The following is a 12,854-nucleotide window of genomic DNA, read 5'->3' as shown; positions in this document are numbered from 1 at the left end:
GAGAGGGGGAGGTGGATAGCTAGAAAATGATACGTGAAGCCAGGTGAGTTGGAAGGTAAAAGGAATGAGAAGAAGGAATCTAATGGGAGAGGAGAGTCAACCATGGAAGAAAAGGAAGTTGGGGGGCACCATGGTGAGGCAGTAGGCAGGTGAGGAGAAGAGATAAGAGGCCGGAGTGGGGAATACAAGAGTTAAAGGGTAGGGATATTTTTTATTGGAAGGAGGATTGATGTTCATGCCATCAGGTTGAAGGCTAGGTGTTGCGCTTCCACCCTGAGAGTGGCCTAATCATGGCCATCGAGGCCATGGACCGACATGTCGGAATGGGAACAGGGATAGGAATTAAAATAGTTGGTTGAGAAATTAGCTGATGGATCAGAGGTGATTGCCAAAGTGGTCCCCAGATTTGCGTCAGGTTTCACCAATGTAGAGGAGGCCACATTGGGAGCACTGGATGCAGTAGACAACCCCAAAAGATTTGTAGCTTCACCTGGAAGAACTGTTTGCCTCCTTGAATGGAGATAAGGAAGGAGGTAAATGGTCAAGTATAGCATTTCGGTCACCTGGAGGAGTATATGCCAGGAAGAAGATTAACAGGAAGGGACAAATGGACAAGGGAATTACAGAAGGGCAATCCCTATGAGAAGCAGAGAGTAGGGGCAGGCCAGTTAAAGATGTGTTTAGTTGATGATCCAATTCAACATGACGGAGGTTGTGAAGAATAATGTGTTGAATATGGAGGCTTATGGGGTGGCAGATAGGGACAAGAGAAACTCTATCCCTGTTAATTTGATGGTGGAGGAATAAATGTTGTTTTTGTTGTTATGCCTGTGCCCAACTCTGAGGGGCCGAAGGGTCCAAAGTAGCCCCCTCCTTTTTGAGAATCGCAAGATCGCTATTAATTCAGGTCAGGAGACCCAGGAAATGAGAGAGAGAGAGACGTTTGGAATGTCCTGGCCCCTCAGCGATATAAAGCCACGGGAAATGGCCATTGTCTCTTTGAGACGGAATTGTGTATTGAGTACTGTGCTATTTATTTGAAGCCCTCAGGGAATGACCAAAAGTGGGCTGGTTGAAGGGTGGCATCCTTCCAACCTGATTGATGTCTGAGACCCTGTGAGTCAGGATAAAAGAGGGTCTGGGGAACGGCCCCTTTAGATGCACCAGAAGAAACGCTAGAAATCCTGTAACAGTGTAATAGCGAAAGCCGGTGGAAAGCCCACGTGCGTCCTTTTCCATTTGCCTCGGAATTGGTGGGCCTTACCATGGAAGAACGGCTTTAGCTAAAACAAAGGAGAAACCAGCTCCAACGACTCTCGAAGGATTGACATCATAAAAGGAATGGGCAAGTTTTAAACTCTCTCTCTTGACTCCAACCAAAGGCTGCAGCCTGCATGAACTCGTGTGACTTTTATATTTCCATCGGACAATACATTATCCCCTAGACAACAATAGAGCTGCTTCTTAGTGATTATTATTATACCCGCACTTTTAGATTTAGTATTGACGACGTATATTATCTGTATGTTTGCATTGATATTATTTTTGTGTATTTATATCAATAAATACTGTTAAAAATAGTACCATCAGACTTCAACGGACCTCTCTATCTTTGCTGGTAAGTGTCCCAGTTACGGGGTACGTAACATTGTATTGTTTTGTATTGTATTGTCTGGGTCATAGCATGACAACATTATATATATATATACACACACACACAAGAAGATACCAGATAACTTGAAAAACACACATGAAATATTGGAGGAACTCAGCAGGTCTGGTAGCACCCATGGAGGAGAATCAACAGCCCACATTTGGGGCAAAACTCTTTATCAGGACTGGAAAGGAAGGGGACAGAAGCAGCCTGGTATTTATAACACTTCCCCTTTGTGAAACTAATTAGCCAGTAATTAGTTTATTAATTTATCAAAAGTGGTCAGAGTTAATGCAGTTAATTGTTTATTCTCCTCCATAGATGCCAAGTTCCTCCTGCATGTCTGTGTGTTGCCCAACACATTAAGTATTGTTCAGGTCCTAGTGCTGTTATCTAAACTCCACTTTACACCCGGTCAAGAGGTTTAAAGTTTCAGACTTCATTCACGATTCATTCATCCACGATTCATTGGGCATAATGAGCAGAATCCAACAAACAGCAGAATATAATTGTTAAGAGCCTGGAGGGCCAAATGCTCCATATATTTTCCACAGGCTGTAACAAAACCTCACACACACAGATCTGGGAGCACATTTCTTACCTGCCAACCTGGCCAATGTGAAGAAAGCTGAACAAAAAAAAACAGAGCAGGTTACAGGAAAAAGCACACAATTAACATCGTGCTCTACATTGTCCCAAAACACAAACAGGCCATTCAATGCACAGATAAACACACACCTGCTTTGTTAATGTTGACTAATGACTTTTCAAGTAATTAAACACAAAGAGAAAGCTCTGGTTTTATTGTATATTTTCAAAGAAGCAATCCCAAGGCACACCTTAATTCCCTGGCTTTGCAAAGGGAACAATGGATTGTTGGGAATGATAAACAGACCAGGCTAAACATGGTGTTATTTTATTTATTTATTTTATTTAAAGACACAGTATGTAACAGGCTCTTCTGGTCCAAAGAACTGCACTGCCCACCAACACACCTATCTCACACTAGCCTAATCATTTGACAATTTACAATGAGCAATTAACCTACAAACTGTTATGTCTTTGGACTGTGGGAGAAAACCATATCACCCAGAGGGAACCACACAGTTCACGGGGAAAATATCCTGACAGACAGCACTGGAATTAAACTCCAAACTCAGAAACACCCCAAGATGTAATACTGCTATGCTAATCGCTATGAAATGATAACTTAGATATTGATTGCCTGATTTCTGGGATGAGTGTAGTACCTATTCTGCCCTTGCTCACGAGTTTCCCCATTTCCTTAAGCTAGACAGATAGGTAAACTTCAGTCCGGTGCTCCCAGTGTGTCCTCATATGTATTGGTGAGACTCGATGCAGACTGGGAGACCGTTTCACTGAACACCTATTCTCTGTCCGCCAGAGAAAGCAGGATCTCCCAGTGGCCACACATTTTAATTCCACGTCCCATTCCCATTCTGATATGTCTATCCATGGCCTCCTCTACTGTCATGATGAAGCCACACTCAGGTTGGAGGAACAACACCTTATATACAGGCTGGGTAGCCTCCAACCTGATGGCACGAACATTGATTTCTCTAACTTCCGTTAATGACGCCCTCCCCTTCTTACCCCATCCCTTATTTACTTATTCATTTGTTTGTTTATTTATTATCTTCCCCTTTTTATCTTTTCTCTCTTTTTTCTCTCTCTGTCCCTCTCACAATCACTCCTTATCTGCTCTCCATCTCCCTATGGTGCTCCCCTCCCCCTTTGTTTCTTCCTAGGCCTCCTGTCCCATGATCCTCTCCCTGTGTATCCCTTTTGCCAATCACCTTTCCAGCTCTTAGCTTCACCGCACCCCCTCACCTTCCCACTTTCAAATCTCTTACTATCTCTTCTTTCAGTTAGTCCTGATGAAGGGTCTCGTCCCGAAACGTCAACTCTACGTCTTCCTATAGATTCTGCCTGGCCTGCTGTGTTCCACCAGCACTTTGTGTGTGTTGCTGAAACTTCAGTCCTGGTGTAATTGTTTGAAAGTAGCTTTATTATTCACCAACGCGTTTCAGCATGCAAAGAACCAGTATAAAAAGACAGGTGAAGTCAGCGTTCTCACGAAAGGTAAGATTCAAATATCGATTGAAATTCCTTCAACTTCTAACAAAGTGCTTCTGACGATTATATAGACTGACCTAATGTCGAAGGCTAATTGCTTAACAAGGCGATAATAAGTAATCAAAAACAGCTGTGAACTTCCAAGTAAGCAGTGAGATCTGGTAATTAGAAATAAAATAACAAACCACATCAGGACAGCCATAACACTACATGGAAATTACCTTTCTATGCACATACCATTTTTATCGTGTTTTTACTTGTTCAGTTGCAACTTATTTTTGATGGAAGACATGTTGAAGGTTGGCGCTGCCCATGCAGATGTGGCATAGTCACAATTTCCACTCAAAGAGATTAATGACTCTTGATGTAATTGTTGCAAGCAATAATATGTACGTTATTATTAGAAACTTTTCGCTGCTGTCTGTAAGGAGTTTATATGTTCTCTCCGTGACTGTGTGGGTTTCCACTGGATTTTCTGGTTTCCTCCCACAGTCCAAAGACGCACCAGTTGGTAGGTTAATTGGCCATTGTAAATTGTTCTGTGATTAGGCTAAGGTTAAATCAGGAATAGCTGGTCGAAAACACTGCTCGAAGGGCCTATTCCATGCTGTACCTCAATCAATCAATAAATAAATAATTAAAGATATAGATAGATAAATACATAAAGAAATAAAAATACAGTCGGCACAACAAGTTGCATTCATATGCTGTTTTACTGCAAAAACGCAACTGAGGTGCTTTGCAAATGTGCAGAGAGGAAAAACAGGATGTGTTTTGTAGGAAGATAAAGAAAAAGCTATGTCCAAGTGTTCTATTTGAAAGAGGATAAGAGAAGGTTAGAGGTATAAGAAAATAATGGGAGAAAACTCCAGAAGGTGAGGTCCAAACAGATGAAAGCACAGCTACAATTGGTGAAGAACTGGGAGAGAGGAATGCATACTGGAGACACAAGAAATTCATCAGGTGCTGGAATTCTGGAGCTACACACACAAAATATTGAAAGAACACAGCAGGTCAGGCAGAATTGACAGAGGGAAATGAATCATTGACATATTGGGCCGAGACAGAGAGGAATGCACAAGTTGAAATCCATTGAATGCAGCAATGTAGGAAGGAAGGAAGCTTCTAACTGTACTGATAAGTGAAAATTAAAAAAAAACTGCAGATGCTGGAAATCTAAAATAAAAACAGAAATCACTGGAAATACTCAGCAGGTCAGGGGGCATCCATGGAAAGAGAAACAGAGTTAATGCATCAGGTCAAAGATCTTTCGTCAGAACTGGGAAGACGAAAAGGAAGCTGCAGGGAGAGTGTGCAGAGGGAAAAAACATAGAACATAGTACAGTACAGGCCCTGTGACCCATGATGTGTGCCAAACTTTTATCCCACTGTAAGATTAATCTAACCCTTCCCTCTGACAGACCCTCCATTTTTATCTCATTCATGTGTCTATCTAAGAGTTGAATTGAACTGAATTGGATTGACTTTATTTCTTACACCGTTCACATACATGAGTAAAAAATCTTTACATTATATCTCCATCTAAATGTGTAATATGCAATTTATAGTAATTTGTAATAAATAGTCTGTGCAACAAGACAGTCAATATCAAATAGAAATACAATTGTATCAGTGTGAATTAATCAGTCTGATGGCCTGGTGGAAGGACCTGTTGGTCCTGGTTTTTATGCTGTGGTCCTGCTTCCTGGATGGTAGCAGCTGAAATATTTGTGGTTGGGGTGCGTCAGGTCTCCAATGATCCTTCAGGCCCTTTTTACGCACCTGCCTCTGTAAATGTCCTGAAAAGTGTAAGTTCACATCTACAGATGTGCTGGGCTGTCCACACCACTCTCTGCAGAGTCCTGCAATTGAGGGAAGTACAGTTGCTAAAATTCCAAATGTATTTACCTCTACCACCATCCCTAGCAGGGCATTCCACACACTGACCACGCTCTTTGTTAAAAACGTAGCACTGACATCCCTCCATACTTTCCTCTAATCATCTTAAAATTATGCTGTCTTGTATAAGCCTGATAGTGTGATAGGATGTGTCTCTATCTGGATGAAACCAGGGCCACTATGGCGATAAGCTGTAAATAACATTATCCTTTCAATGAGTGAAAGGCAGCATTAGAAAGTAAGATCATCTTCAAATTTCCACTGCCTTAAGCATTAAAAGCTTCATTCATCTCCTCCCTAGTTCTGACAAAAGGTCTTTGATTTGAGCTGTTAACTGTGTTCATTTCCCATTGATACAGACCAGCCTGAGACCTGAGCATTCCCTGTATTGATTATGCTGGAACGATCACTTCCAGTTGCATAGAACACAGGACATAGATACAGAGAAGCACAGTACAGGCCCTTCAGCCCATGACATTGTGCTGACTTTTTCACGTACCCCAAGATCAGTTTAACTCTTCCCTCCTACATAGGCCTCCATTTTTCTTTCATTCTGAGAGTCTCTTAAGTATCCCTAAATTTTCCTGAAATGGGGTGTATAGGATGTCCAAGGAGGGGTAGCACCTCAGGTGATGAGGCTTGTCATGTCTATTCTGGGGCAGCTCATTCAGCCTTCGGTCCCCACCACACACTCAACTCTCACCTGTAGCCCTAAGTAGCTGCTTGTACGTGACAGCAGCCACACCTCAGCACAGCACTTCGACAGGCAGTCTAGACCAGGTGACGGTAGCTGGTGCCCTTATACCCCAGTGAGTTGAGTTACGGACATGCCTATCCCAGCATGAGAAATCAGCTCTGGTGGACTGGGTGGATGACAGTTACAGTGAAATCCAATAGCCAGGAAGGCAGTACTGCAAGACTCCATAGAAAGCAAAGGGTATGACAAGGTCCAGAAGATGACATGCTCATCCAGTGCAACCAAGGAAGACCTCAGATTCTGATGTTTGGACTTCTGAGATCAAAAGAGTGGAACCGCCCCAGTGCCCCACTTTAAAGACTCTCCCACATAGGTTCCCTGTCATTGTCAAACACACCAGACGCCACAAATATTTTAGGAATTGTGACGGTGGGGGCTCAACACTTTGGCTGAGATGAGATAAATGCTGATCATGCAGAATTTTGTAGATTGTGGTCTGTGGCAGGAGGACAGGGAGTCAGCATACCATTGGAATATTCAATTCCAGAGACTGGAATTGGAATTGGTTTATTATTGTTGCACGCAGCAAGATACAGTAAAAATTTGTCTTGCATACTGTTTATCAAATGCATTGATAAAACAAATAACAATGCGGGATAAAGCGTAAAGGCATCAGATGAACAATAAAGGTGCAAGATCACAATGAGACGATTGTGATGTCAAGACCAATATTTTTGTGCTAGGGCACCATTCAATAGTCTTATAACATTGTGGCAAAGTCATTCTTGAGCCTGGAGCCACATACCCAGATACATAAGATCCCACATTCATGAGGCTCCCATGGTAATGTAAGGTCATTCTTCAGTACACACGTGTAAAGAGGATGAAACGCAGCAGAAAAAAATGCAATAACCATAAAGAAAACAATAAAAGACAATAAGTACAAATACATAAGATTAGTTTATATCTGTAGACTGATTGTACATAAAATGGTGCGTGTAATGTTATCATTCATTTTGAGAGGACTCGATTATAAAAGCAAGGCAGTAATGCTGAGGCTTTATAAGACATTGGTCAGACTGCATGTGGAGTATTGTGAGCAGTTTTGGGCACCTTATCTTAAAAAAAGGTGAGTTGGCATTGGAGAGGCCAAAGGAAGTTCATGAGAATGATCCCAGGACTGAAAAGATTAACATATGAGGGCACTTGATGGCTCTGGGCTGATTTTTGCTCGAGGTTGGCGGGGGGGGGGGACCTCAAATACTGAAAGGCCCAGAGAGAGTGGATGTAGAGAGGATGGTTCCTATGGTGAGGTGTTCTAGGACCAAAGGGCACAGCTTCAGAAGAGAGGGAAGGATACCAAGTCATTCAATATATTTAAAGCAGAGAGTGATAGGCTCTTGATTAGTTAGGGCAGGGGTCGACAACCCACGGCTCCGGAGCCGCATGCGCCTCTTTCATCTCTGTGATGCGGCTCCCTGTGGTTTGTTAGTTTTTGAAATGTAATTCAAAATTTGAAGATTATGGTGATCTTGTACAATCTAAATAAAACGTTGTGGAGACCCCATTTCCTGGCACATCCGAACCGGCTCACAATTAGCCACCGTTCCGGCTAAGGGAGATAGCCTACGGCGGTTTGTGAGTGCGTGTCTTTTGGAGCATCCGCACCCACGGGTACGGGTTGAGGGAGGCTTTAAAGCAAGGCTGCTTAGTTCGAATAAAGTTATCTTTGACTGCAGTGTCATTATTTTAGCGCTGCGTGTAGCACACCGCTACAACATGTTTTTTTATCGCTATTAATATACATCACTACTGCCAATGCCTGACACCCGCCAGTGCGCGCTTTCTTTTAATTCTTCGATCCAAGGTAGGCTAACTATGGAGTAACCTTCAACCCAACGTCTTTTTTCGGAGTTCAACATGTTTTTGTTGCATGCAGAAATGTAATTTCGTTTTCTCTGCAGGAGTTCATCAATTTCATAAATGCAACACATTATAGTTTGTTTATACATAGCATAATGGCAAAAAAAAACGTTGTATGCTGTGTTATTTCATTTTAAATGTCAAACGGGTTTTGTGGCTCCCAGTGCTTTCTTTTCTGTGGGAAATGGGTCCATATTGGCTCTTTCAGTGGTAAACGTTGCCAACCCCTAAGTTAGGGAATCAAAGTTCATGGGGAGAAGGCAGGAGAATTTGTTTGAGAAGGCTGATAAATAGCCATGATGAAATGGCTTATTATCTTATCATTAGAATATAGAAGATGGACTAGGCCACTCAGCCCTTCGAGCATGCTTTGTCACTCAATATGATCATAGCTGATCTGCTCCAGGCCTCGTCCCCTTTACTGTACCAGTTCCTCATAGCTCTCAGTCCTTTGAACTTACAAAAACTTTATCCAGTCCCGATGAAGGGTCTTGACCCAAAATGTTGACTGTTTACTCTTTTCCATAGATGCTGCCTGGCCTGCTGAGTTCCTCCAGCATTTTGTGTGTGTTGCTTGGGTTTCCAGCAGATTTTCTCTTGTTTGGGATGAAAACTGTGCACAGGGAGGAGTTACAGGAGCCTGAAGACACACATTCAATGTTTTAGAAACAGCTTCTTCCACTCTGTCACCAAATTCTAAATGGGCCGTGAAACTACCTCACTTTTTGCACTACTCATTTTATATATATATATATATATAGGTCTTACAGCTTTTTATGTATTGCTCTGTACTGCTGCTGCAAAACAACAAACTTCATGACATACGTCAGTAATAATAAACCTGATTTTGAAATGTTAACCGTTTATTCCTCTCCATACATTCTGCCAGAATTGCTGAGTTCCTCCAGAATTGTGTGTGTTTTGCTTTGGTACTGTTTGTTTTATATTTGTATTATCTCCTGATTCATAAATCTATGGAGTTTTGGTTACCTCTTCAAAAAAAATCATCAGTCTATTAATCCATCATGATTTTCTCCAATCATTTTAGTTTTCAGTCACTCTGTCCTGAATTATAACTCCAACAATGGATGATGGCTTCATAATTCTCTGGTTTCCCTCTCTTATCATATATAATGTAATGAGATGTTTATTTTCTTAAAAGGAAAGAACAATGCCAGAATCAAGAGAATTAAGCGGATTATAATCGAGTGGTCTTCCCTGTCTAATTGCTTATTTGCATGCGTCCTTTTTCACTTTAAGGTATGCAGACCCTACTTCGAAGTTCAAGGTTCACAGTAAATTTATTATCAAAGTACATCTCTGTTACCATACACAAACCTCAGATACATTGTTTTGCGGGCAAATTCAAAAGAATTCAATTACAATTACCATAATAGAATCAATAAAAATCTGTACCAAAAGGGACAATCAGTGTGCAAAAAACAACAAACTGTGCAAGTATAAAAAGAATGAAATAATAATAAATAAATAAGTAACGTAAGATGAAGAGTCCTAGAAAGTGAGTCCGTAGGTTGTGGCAACAGTTCAGTGATGGGACAAGTGAAGTTGTCCCCTCTGGTTCAAGAGCCCGATGGTTGATGGCGTAATAACTGTTCCTGAATCTGGTGGTGTGAGTCCTGAGGCTTCTGCACCTTCATCCTAATGGCAGCAACAACATGAGAGCATATCTTGTGTGGTGGGGGTTCCTGATGATGGAAGCAGCTTTCTTGCAATAGTGTTTCATGTAGATGTGCTCAATAATGGGGAGGGCTTTACCCATGATGGACTAGGCTGTAGCCACTACTTCTTGTACATCAGTGGGTCCCTTTAGCGGGAAATGGACATTTGATGTTTGAGGTGAAGACCCTTCTTCGGGATTGGGAAGAGTGGGAGGATTAAAACCTGGACATGGTAGAGCAAAGGTCCTATTTCTGGGCTGTGTGACTCTATGACAATAAAGAACTGAGATGAAATGGGGAGGGGGCGGGGAAGCAAAAGGATTCGGAGGGATGTTAGTGCCAGTAATGCTGATCATGAAGGTACAGGATTGTTTTAAAAGCCCATCTGGTTCACTGATATCCGACAGGGAAGGAAATGAGTTACCTGGTCTGGCTTTTATGTGAATCCAAGTCCATCTATGTGATTGAATCTTAACTGCCTCCTCGGTTTGGAGGCAATTAGGGATAGGTAATAAATCTTGGCTTTGCCAGCAACAGTCTCCTCATCCGTCCTTCTTCCTAATCTGCCTGCTGTTAGATTATCAGCTGGTGCAAAAGAAATAAAATAGTTCAAACATATGTTACTGACCATTTCTTTATAGCAAATGGTAGAATCTTGTTGAATCTCTTGACAAACTTACGGTTATATTAGCTTGTTCAATATATTTTTGGAATTTGCACTGAAAAATTAGAAGTGAATTTCAGTCTGAAATCTGGAAAGTGGCTGCAAGTAATGAAAGGGTTACTGAGTTCAGTGTGAAAGGTATTGGAAGTTATGTGGGAGAATAGTCCCACAATTGGAAAGGAAAGAAATTCTGTGCAACTCAGTGGGTTGTTCTTTCCAAAGCCCTGCTTAATCACTAAATCCTAAAGACTGCAATGTCGAAGACACTGACAGGCTGTACGCCAAAATGCTATTTACTGTTTGATGGACTACAATAGTTTGACAACGTCTCCCGTTCTCTCTCATGCACAGTCCCTCAGGACCGAGGATAAATGGTTCCCACTCCGCTTCGGTGACTTGTGCAATAGGAATCACAGACCTTGCAACAGGTAGGGCAGAATGCACTTTTCAGTGGGCAGGAGGGCAGTTTGGGAGTGGGTGAGTTTCTTCCCTGGCCAAGACAAGCCGTGGTGATTTATAGCACTGCACAGAAGTGGGAGGGCAATTGGCTTGAGGGGGATCTCATTGAAACCTAATACTGAAAGGCCTAGACTGAGTGGTTGTGGAGAGGATATTTGCAATACTGGGGGAAACTAAGGCCGGTGGGGGGGGGGGGCACAGGTTCAGAATACAAGGATGTTGCTTTATAATTGAGTTGAGGAGGAATTTCTTTAGCCAGAGGGTGCTGAGTCAGTGGAATTCATTGCCACAGAGAGCTGTGAGGCCAAGTCACGGGGTATATTTAAAGCGGAGATTGATAGGATCTTTATTAGCAAGGGTGTCAAAGGTTGCAGGGCAAAAGATATAGAATGGAGTTGAAAGGGATAATAAATCAGCTATGATTGAATGGCAGAGCAGTCTCAATGGGCTGAATGGCCTAACTCTGGTCTTATGTCTAATGGTGAAATGTTGTCAGGGGACTGGAAGGAACAGGGGAGGAAGCAAGCCAAGGAAGATAGGGCAAAGCACCTAAGTGTGAAGGGGGGAGGGTGACGAAGGAGATGGAGACCTTCCTCAGGGCAGTGGTCTTGCTTTCTCTGAGGTTCATTTGCCCACCCTGTTTTATGCAGCAGCACCAGAGGTGCCCATCACAGGGGTTGTCACTATCACCTCTTTATGCTCTGTCCTTGGCTCTTTGCTGAAGTCATAGTCATACAGCACAGAAACAGGGCCTAATGCTCTGTGTTGATTAAGGTACCTACCAGAACTAGCCCATCTGCCTGTATTTGGCCTGTATCCCTCCAACCCTTTCCTATCCGTGTACTTCTCCAAATCCCTTGTGCCTGTCAACATTGCTCTGAAGGAGAGAAAAGAGCAAGGGCGGGGGGAATGGAGGAAGCTCTGGTGTGGAGATGGGTTGATGGGAGGAAATATGATGAGATGAGTGACTGGTGGACCAAATGAAAAGGAAAGGAAAAGTGGCCTGTGGAGTGTGAAGGGGCTGCCAAGCAACAGGGTGGGATAGAGGAGGAGAGGGGAGTGAAGATTGGAGGATGGTGGACTGAGTTTGAGCAGGGGGATTGAGGGCAAACAAGTAATTGAAGGAAAGAAGAGCACATCAGGGGGGAGATGTGGGGAGGGTATGCAAGGACAAGGCAGTGGACAAAGATGTCCGTGCTTGTACCGGTGTGTACATGTAAGTTCAAAGTGGTCAACAGGCCCCCCCTACTTGTTTGTCCCATAATGCCCTGCAATCTGTATCTTCTATGAAGGTGCTGCCAGGTCCTGAATAGTGGGGGAGGTTGCACAAGTTAGGACTTTACTTCTTGGCGTAGAGGAGACCAAGGGGGTCAGCCCCTCAGGGGCATATAAGCATCAGGGGAATAGATAGTGCACAAATCCCTCTCTTCCCCCAGGAAGGAGAATGTAAAAACATTAAGACATGGGTTTAAGGTGATAAGAGAATAATTTCAGTCAACCTTTTCACACTGATGGTGGTCTGTGTATGGAATGAGCTGCCCTAGCAAGTGGTAGAAGAAGGTAGCAACAATATTTAAAAGACTTCTGGATAAGTACATGGACAGGAAAATATTAAAGGGTTATGGGGCAAAAGTGGGTCTTACGTATTCATGTATATTTTGATCCATATGGGTTGCTGCCAAGCTTCTCTGTTTGTCACATACTGAATGTAATGTGAGAAAGCATTCTGGGCAAAATAGACAGCTGCATGTTTGTTCCTCACTTCTCCGTCTCTCGTGTGTG

General features: G+C 42.7%; 1 protein-coding gene across 3 annotated transcripts in view; it reads right to left on the bottom strand.

Annotated features, from left to right (window-relative positions):
• wwox (WW domain containing oxidoreductase) overlaps positions 1 to 12,854 on the bottom strand; it is a 1,112,408-nt gene that overhangs the window by 416,992 nt on the left and 682,562 nt on the right. Inside the window, exons 9-10 of one of the 3 annotated variants that reach the window (XR_009516344.1) lie at positions 10,374 to 10,534; positions 7,358 to 8,910 (exon numbers count right to left, since the gene is read on the bottom strand). The exons of the other annotated variants lie outside the window; for them this stretch is intronic. The gene's annotated coding sequence lies outside the window, so the exon portion shown is untranslated. Of the gene's footprint in view, positions 1 to 7,357; positions 8,911 to 10,373; positions 10,535 to 12,854 lie in introns of those variants that run through there. 3 annotated transcript variants of the gene reach the window in all.

The sequence above is a fragment of the Hypanus sabinus genome, chromosome 17, assembly GCF_030144855.1.
Source record: "Hypanus sabinus isolate sHypSab1 chromosome 17, sHypSab1.hap1, whole genome shotgun sequence".
NCBI lineage: Eukaryota > Metazoa > Chordata > Chondrichthyes > Myliobatiformes > Dasyatidae > Hypanus > Hypanus sabinus.
Note: the sequence above shows the minus strand (reverse complement) of the source record. Positions and strands in the feature narration are given on the sequence as shown.